We start from the raw sequence: 9,018 nt of genomic DNA, 5'->3' as shown, positions 1-9,018 counted from the left end.
ACGACACGGGTGCACTTACCTATGTGCAGGCAATACACGCATACACATAAAATAAAAATAATAAAATAAAATAAAGGAAAAAGGGAGAAAGTGAGATGTGATGGTTTGAATGAGAATGTCCCTATCGGCTCCAAGTGTTTGTATACCCAGTCACCAGTTTGTGGTCCTGTTTAGGGCGGGTCATGGAATCTTTGGGAGGTGTGGCCATGCTGAAGGAAGCACATCACTGGGGATGGGCCTTGAGAGTTCTCATCTTGCTAGATTTCCTGTTTCACTCTGCTTCCTGTGCCTGCTTGGAGATGTGATCTCTCCAGCCACTTTGCTGCCATGCCTCCCTGCCATGTGGACTCTTACCCCCTGGAACTGTAAGTCACATAAACTCCTCCTTTATAAGTTGCCTTGGTCACGGTGTTTTATCACAGCAATAGAAAAGTAACTAATACATGAGGTAAGCACAGCATTCATCTGCTTCCTGACTGTGAATGCATTGTGACCACCTATTTCAGTCACCTGCCACCAGGCTGTCTCTGCCATGATAGAAAGTACCCACAAACTGTGAGCCAAAGTAAGTCCTTCCTTCCTAAAGTTGCTTTTGTCAGGCTATTTGTCACAGCAATGAAAAAAGTTACCAATTATTTGGAATATTTGATAAAATGATCAGGGCCTGGGACCCATCCTCCTTGAATGAGTCCAGGCATCTGTCTTCTTCCCTGGTGTTCTAGTTGGTTCAGAAACACAGTAACATGCCAGAGGAGTGCTAGGATTACAGTTGTGCACCACTGCATCTGATTCTTTTCTTATTTTTTTGAGACAAGGTCTTACTATGTAGCTTTGACTGGCATAGAACTTGCCTTGTAGACCAGACTAACCTTGAACTCATAGAGATCTGCCTGCCTCTGCCTCCTCAGTTGTGGGCTTAAAGGAATGTGCCACCATACTGGGTGCATCTGGCTTTAAACATTTTTTTTTTGATTTATTTATTTTTATTTTATGTTTATGAGTGTTATGCCTGCATGTGTATAAGTGTACCCATGTTGTGCAATGCCCATAGAAGACAGAAGAGGGTGTCAGAACCCATGGAACTGGAGTTATGGATGGTTGTTAGCCACCATGTGGCTGCTGGAATTCAAACCCTGGTCTTCTCTGCAAGAACAGCCAGTGCTCGTAACCACTGAGCCAGCTCTCCAGCCCTGAATCTGGCTTTTTTAACATGGGGATTGAACTCAGGTTGTTAGGCTTCTGTGGCGAGCACTTTTATCCACTGAGCCACGTTGCTGATCCCTCCTGGAACTTAACTGAATTTTTCTTCTCACCTCTATGTGGAAATGGTGTCACATGATTGTGCTTGCTCATTGTTTTTTTTCCATTCTCCTCATCCCACCCACACACCCACGTTCTCACTATTAAATTATCCTTGTACAAATAGAAACCTCAAATACCCATAACCCCAAAAGGGAAACTATGAAGAGTGTGATGATTTTTAATGGTTGTCTCTATTTTTGAACACTTGAAAAAAAGTCCATGCATGATCTTTCCCTTGTAATTAAGAACGCTATTAGTACCATGAACAAGACATTAGCAGGGACTTGGAACTGAGTACGTATATCAGGATCATCCCCTAGATGATATCCTCTAGATAGAGAAGAATTTTCACAGCTCTGAGAGATGTCTTCAACTGAATTGAGCTGACCTGTTTCATTTTTCTGTGGAAATTTTTTCTCTGCATTAGGAGGTGCTTCATTGAATCACTCAACATTTATTAAGCATTCCTGTATCCCAAGCAACAACAAATGAAACAAGTTCTACTGGCAGTTTTGAGTTGAATTACTTGGTTTTCCGTGGGTCAGGACCTTGGTGTATTAATTACTTATCTATAGCTCTGATAAAACATAATAACTAAAAGGGGCTTATGGAAGAAAGTTTATTTGGCTTATGGGGAGGCATGGCAGCAAGTGACAGGCATGGGGGCCAGAGCCAAAAGCTGAGAGATCACATCTTTTTATTTGTTGTGCAATGCTGCGGAGGTCAGAAGAGGGCTTCAGATTCCTCTGGAACTGGAGTTAAGGATGGTTTGTAGCCACCATGTGGATGCTGGGAATCGAACCCGGGTCCTCTGCAAGAGCAGTCAGTGCTCTTAACTGCTGAGCCATCTCTCCAGCCCAGAGAGATCACATCTTTAAAAAAAAAAGTTTTATTTATTTTTTATTTTATACGTCTGAGTGTATTGCCTGCATGTATGTAACTGCCTGCATGTGTGTAAGTGCACCTGTGTCATGCAATGCCTATGGAGGTCAGAAGAAGGCATTGGATCCCCTGGAACTGGAGTTACAGATGGTTGTTAGTGACATGTAGGTGCTGGGAACTGAACCCAAATCCTCTGCAAGAGCAGCTCTTAACCACTGAGTCATCTCTCTAGTTCTGAGAGATCACATCTTTAACCACAAATACAAAACAGGGGAGCAAAGTGGAAGTGGGGTGAGGCTATAAACTCTTAGAGCCCTCTCCTAGTGACATAGTTTCTCTGTTAAGTCACACTTCCTGAAGCTCCCGTGACCTTCCTCAAACAGCACCACCAATTGGGGACCAAATATTCAAATACTTGAGCCTATGGGGAGCATTTCTTATTCAAACCATCACACTTGGTAAACGTGTTACTTTCTCTTTTAAGATTCTCTAACAGGGAAGACCCTTTGAAAAGGCTCATAGTCCATTTTCTTGGCGATTGCCTTGGTCCTTGGTAAGCCTCAGTCATGGGCACAAAGGTCTGCTTCATTTCCACATAACTACCAAACAGACCAGCAGACAGGATTTCCCCAGAGTGGCTTCTGCTGGCCTGTGCCCTGCCTTTGTGGGGTGTCAACACAGATGTAAACTATACTCTTCTGAACTGCTTTCTCATCACTCTTTCAGAACCTGGTAGATTTTCAGGTGTGGTTTTTGTTCCTTTCTTACATATGATCAATATGTATTTTCTTTTTTAAACCTATTTTTTTTTTTTTAAAGACAAGTTCTCATAGTTCAAGGCCCAGGCTAGCCTCAAACCTGCCATCCTCCTCCCCTCAGCCTCCAAGTGCTGAGTCTGCACCATTATGTCCATATCTTCTGACTCAATGTTCACTCATTTATCAATAGTGGTTAAGTATGTAAACACTGGTATGCCAAGTAAAAAAATTTCAAGACATAAAAAATGCAACTCTCATACAAATATAGAATGGGTGTATCACAGATTTAATCAACTCATTAATAAGAGAATTATCAGGATGCTAAACCTGGCACTCTTGAGAGGGAAAAATCTGAAAGGGAAAAAAAATGAAAGGGAAAAAAATGATAGAGTAAGATTGCTAAATCAAATATAAAACTGTGTCATCTAGAGAGCAATAAAGCTGTGCCTTTTGGAGTTATCTTTCCCACTGGAGAGAAATGCATTTGCATTGCTACAGGTCAAGAATCATTTGAATCACTGTTCCTTGCAATTTAACACCTACACTACAGAGTAGCTGACTATCTTAATCCATAGTAGAGACTGTCAGTAATGCAGACCCTACCCTAGAGTGGTACCATTCTGGAATAGGGCTGTTAGGTGATGTTTCAGTGTGACATTGAAAAGACGGGCACCTGTCCATTGGCTTCCACATTTTGGTTATTGCTTGGATTCTAATTAGTTGTGTGACCTTGTCCAACACTTAACTTCTTTAGGCTTCATTTTTCTCATATGTAAAATAGGTATAACAGCAGTTTCTACTACACTTGACTCTTGTGAGGTATTTATAAGGGATCCCTGTGAGGCGATCAGAAAAATGCTTGACACACAGTAAGTGCTTGGTTAAGCTTAGCTGAGCTATTTCTGTGGGTATTAGGCTGAGCTGGAGGTAATCAGGGGAGGGGTTGATGTCTTTATGTCCTGGCCAGAGAAAAAGAGAGAGAGAGAGAGAGAGAGAGAGAGAGAGAGAGAGAGAGGAAGAGGGAGGGAGAGAGAGAGGAAGAGGGAGGGAGAGAGAGAGAGGAAGAGGGAGGGAGAGGGGAGAGAGAGGCTATAACATTATAACATTATTACAGAGTTGGTTATAGTGGCCAGAGGGAGTTCATGTCACTTAGGAGCTGCAGCCTGTGGTCAGGGTAGCTATTGACAGTTCAGAGCAGAGGATTAACAGAGGCAAAGATGAGGGCCCATGTGGGAGATCCCAGAGTTGGGACCACTGCATCAGGAAAGTAGAGGCCCCAATGCCATACACAGGAGGGGACTAGTAAGCTCATAGATGTAAGTTATTTCCCTTTCTTCCTGTCTCATCTACTGAAGGCTCCACTGCATGTACCAGGTGTTCCAGGACACATTTACTCTTCATGTGTGAATGTGATAGACTTCCTTCTCTCCAGGAGTTAACAAACTAGCAGAGGAGCAAGGACCTTATAGACACTTTGGGGGCACTACAGGGATTTGTAGGTGTTTTGGTTGTGTTGTGCCCCTGATGGCCATGTTCAAGTCAGTCCCAGTACCTCAGAATGATTTTGACAATATAGTCACTGGATGTAACTGGATAGTCACTGGATAGTCTAGGTGAGGTCACACTGGAAAATGGGAATTTTAGTCCAAGATGACTGGTGTCCTCATAAGAACACAGAAATTTGGACCCAGTCACGTTCAGAGAATGTCTGTGAAGGCTGATGTGAAGACACAGGAAAGCAGCCATTGACTGTCTAGATGGAGATTCTGTTGTCACAGATGAAGGAATGCTGGGGCCACCAGAGGCCCAAAAGAGGCAATGATGTGTCTTTTACTAGAGACTTTGGATGGAGCCTGGACCTGCTGGGCTTTTTATTGTGGGAAAATAAATTTCTCTTTCTTTAAGCCAGCTGCGTTGCAGTACTCTGTCATTACAGCTTTAAGAAACTAACACAGTGGGAAAGAGAAAAATGACATGGAATTTGGGAGTTTATGCAACCTGAGAGAGATTCTATAAAAAGAGGCTGAGCTGCAGGTAAGTAGGGGATGCTATCTTTAATGTTTCAAAGTTTGCATTAAATAGTAGGGCAACACTAATACAGGATTTCCAAAGTACAACTGTCATGGCCCAGTTCGTGAATGCTTTGGTTTATGAGATAGAAATGATAAAGAACTTTGCACAACATTCACAGAAGGCTGGTGATGACCCACACTATCTATGTGGAATCACTCATCTACATTTATTTATTTATTTATTTATTTATTTATTTATTTATTTATTTATTTGTTTGCTTGTTTGTTTTTTGAGACAGGGTCTTATATGTCTCAGACTGGCTTTGAACTTGCTATGTAGACGATGACTTTAAATCTCTGATCTTTCTGCTTCCACTTCCCGAATTCTGGGATTATAGGCTTCCTTCGAGGCTATGTGGATGGTTTTTCCCACTGAATGTAAATGAAATTTTCATTTTCCACTCTTTCTCTCTTTTCCTGCCCACAATGGAGACATGATGTTAGAAGGTTCCAGCCACTTTGTGACTACTTCTAAGGATGGCACACTAGGGAGGTATGAGGACCCTATTGTTTGAGCAGCTATGCTGGGGCTGGTTGGACTGCTGCTTAGTTTCTTGGTTGACCTGAGAGAAATTAACCTCTCATTTAATGCACGATTTGGTTTCTCATGCACATAGTTAAGCATGCTGTGACAGGCCCCGAGACTCACTTTGTGTAAGCAATCTGCATTGGGACATCTCTTCATCTATGATTGATGGTGGACCTGGCTCTGGAGATGTGGAGAAGGTGTGGAATTGGAGGGGAAACCTCTTATAATTGGGTGAAGCCATCTGGAACCCTATTATTATCTCCTTGGAACTAGGACACTGGGAAATATTCCTTTTCCATTATGGGTGAGAAATTCACTTAATTGTAAAGAACAAAATCCTTGGTTCTAGTCAAACTTTCTCTCTGAGGCTGGGGGTATGCAGTGACTTGTCCAGGTAGTTGGTGGCTGACGTGGTTGGCAGGCAGGTCTTCCTCACCCCATGGGTTTTTTTTTTCTTTTTTATTGAGATGGTTCTAAAATGCCAAAGATAAGTGTATCAGGTTTATTACATTTATTGGTTAAAAAAAGCCACATCATATATATGGGTACAAAATGTGGAAACTAGAAATGGTTATTAATCTGTGGTGAGAATCTTGCATTTTACAGTTTACTAATTATGAAGCTTTTTTTTATGTTGTATATATGTGTCTGTGTGTTTTGTGTTTGCATGTGTGTGTGGAAGCTGCAGGTTGATGTCAGGTGTCTTTCTCGATTGCGCTCTACCTTAATTTTGAGACAGGGTCTCTCACTGAACCTGAAGTGCCCTGGTTGAGCTAGGCTGGCTGGCTGGCTCCAGGGACCCTCTGATCTGCCTCCCTAGCACCGATTATTTGAGATGCATGCTGGTGCACCCAGCTTTTTGTGTGGGTGCTAGGGATCCAAATTCAAGTCCTCATGCTTAGAAAGAAAGCACTTACCTGACTAAGCCATCTCCCCAGTCTGTTAGGCTGGAGTTACCCAATGTCTTTATGCTTAAACTGATATTGCAAGGAAAAGCTTTTTTTTTTTTTTTTGGAGACAGTGTCTCTAGCCAAGGCTGGCTTCAAACTTCCGATGTAGCCAAGGATGACTCTGAACTTCTGATCCTCTTGTCTCTACCTCCCGAGTAATGGGATTTCAGGCCTGCACCTGAACCACCATGTGGAGGCAGGATCCAGGTGCTCACAGGTAGTCCCCTGGCTTCTTAGCCCCTATGCCAGAAGGAGGCCAGAACCCGGCACTCTCTGGTGGTGTGCTGAGATCACAGCTGCTACACTCCACCCCATGGTTTTTACATCATCATGGTGGCTCAAGGGCTGGGCTGGTATTTTGCTTTTTGTTGAGGTGCCTAGCTAAGTATCTGGCATACCAAATTAGCAAAATTTGAGGTCCTTTTAGAGAAAGTAAATAAGGCTTAAAAAAATCAATAATTTGCAAGAAATCCAGATGGTAATTAAAAGGATGAATGCTGATGTTTCTAAGTGACAAACAGTTCTCTTAGTGTTAATTATTGTAAATGTAACAGCCTCTGTGTTCTAATATTCTGATTTGTTCATCATCCGTGTACTCAAAGGAAATGGAAATTAACCATATATAAATTTCTATAGCCCAGCAGATACAAGGACAGGGTGTAGCCAATAGTGACTCAGGCTCAGGCGGCACTGACCCCATGTGACCCTGCCACTCAAAAGTGGTGTCTTGACATGGAAGTCTAGAGCAGAAGACTCAATGCCTTTCCATGGAACATGGCTCCTGGAGAGTTGGTTGGGAAATCTATTCTGAGAGCTTTGAGACCAGCTGGCCTCAGATGCAAGTGCTTCATAGAGCATTCAGACAGGTTCATCGGATTTTGCTACAGTACCCCCTGGTGGCCAATTGTTTTCCTGCAGATTTTTCCCCCCATAGGGAAACTGAATCAAAATGTCTTTAAATAGAGCAATTTTGGAGTCAGTGTTTGCCATGTTTGTGGTGATTCTGTTCCTTTTTTTGGAAAAAAAAATCCCTGTTTCATACATTTCATGATACATACACCTTACTATCATCCTGGATTTCTTTCTTTTTACTTTTTTGTCTTTTTGGGACAGGATTTTTGCTATGCAGTCCTGGCCAACCTGAAACTCTCAATCCTGTTTCAGCATCCTAAGTGCTAGGATTTCAGGCATGTATCACTCAGGCCCAGCTTCCGGATTCCTTCTAATGCTGTTTCACATCTTTACTTATTTTACATACACCTTACTATCATCCTGGATTTCTTTCTTTTTACTTTTTTGTCTTTTTGGGACAGGATTTTTGCTATGCAGTCCTGGCCAACCTGAAACTCTCAATCCTGTTTCAGCATCCTAAGTGCTAGGATTTCAGGCATGTATCACTCAGGCCCAGCTTCCGGATTCCTTCTAATGCTGTTTCACATCTTTACTTATTTTAAAAAATATTTTATTTTATTTATTTATTTTTTAAAATATTTTATTTATTATTTTTATTTTTTATGTGTATGCATATTATTGCCTACATGAACGTAAGTGTACCCATGTTATGCAATGCCCACGGAGGTCAGAAGAGGGTGTTGGGACAGTTGTTAGCTGCCATGTGGGTGCTGGGATTCGAACCCGGGTCTTCTGCAAGAACAACCAGTGTTCTTAACTGTTGAGCCATCTCTCCAGCCTCTATTTATTTATTTTTTAATTTATTATTTTTTCATGTGTATGCATGTATTGCCTGCATGTAGGTAAGTGCACCCGTGTTGTGCAATGCCCATGGAGGACAGAAGAGCTGTCAGATTCCCTGGGACTGGAGTTACAGACAGTTGTTAGCTGCCATGTGGGTGCTGGGATTCGAACCTGGGTCTTCTGCTGAGCCTTCTCTCCAGCCCCCATTATTTATTATTTTTATTTTATGTGTATGAGTGTATTATGTGTATGAGTGTATGTGTAAGTGTACCCATGTTGTGCAATGACCGCGGAGGTCAGAAGAAGGCATCAGATTCTTTGGAACTGGAGTTACAGATGGTTGCTATGTACCGGTGCTGGGAACTGAACCAGGGTCCTCTGCTAGAGCAGTCAGTACTCTTAATAGCTGAGCCATCTCTCCAAACCCATATCTTTAACATCTTGTCAGTTCCTGCCTTTAAAGGCCAATATTTATTGGGTCAATTGGAAAGGGAAAAACAATGTCTTCTTAACTCTGTTCGGTATAAAAGGGAAACTTGCGGCCAATCCTGTTGTCAAGGTACTTATTTGTATTAATTTGTTTTAATTTTAAAGTTTTTTTGTATGAAATTTTTTGATTGATCTACTCTTAGTTTATTATGTATATGAGTGTTTGCTTGCATAAATGTAAATGCACCTGTGTTGTTCAATGCCTATGGGGGCAGATCCCCTGGAACTGGGATTATAGATAGTTGTTAGCTGCCGTGTGGATGCTGGCAACTGAACCCAGGTCCTCTGCAAAGCAGTCAGTGCTTTTAACCACTGAGCCATCTCTCCACCACCACTTTTTT

This window comes from Nannospalax galili, unplaced genomic scaffold (assembly GCF_000622305.1).
Source record: "Nannospalax galili isolate Female #2095 unplaced genomic scaffold, S.galili_v1.0 scaffold334, whole genome shotgun sequence".
Classification (NCBI taxonomy): Eukaryota; Metazoa; Chordata; class Mammalia; order Rodentia; family Spalacidae; genus Nannospalax; species Nannospalax galili.
This window is presented reverse-complemented; position numbering follows the sequence as displayed.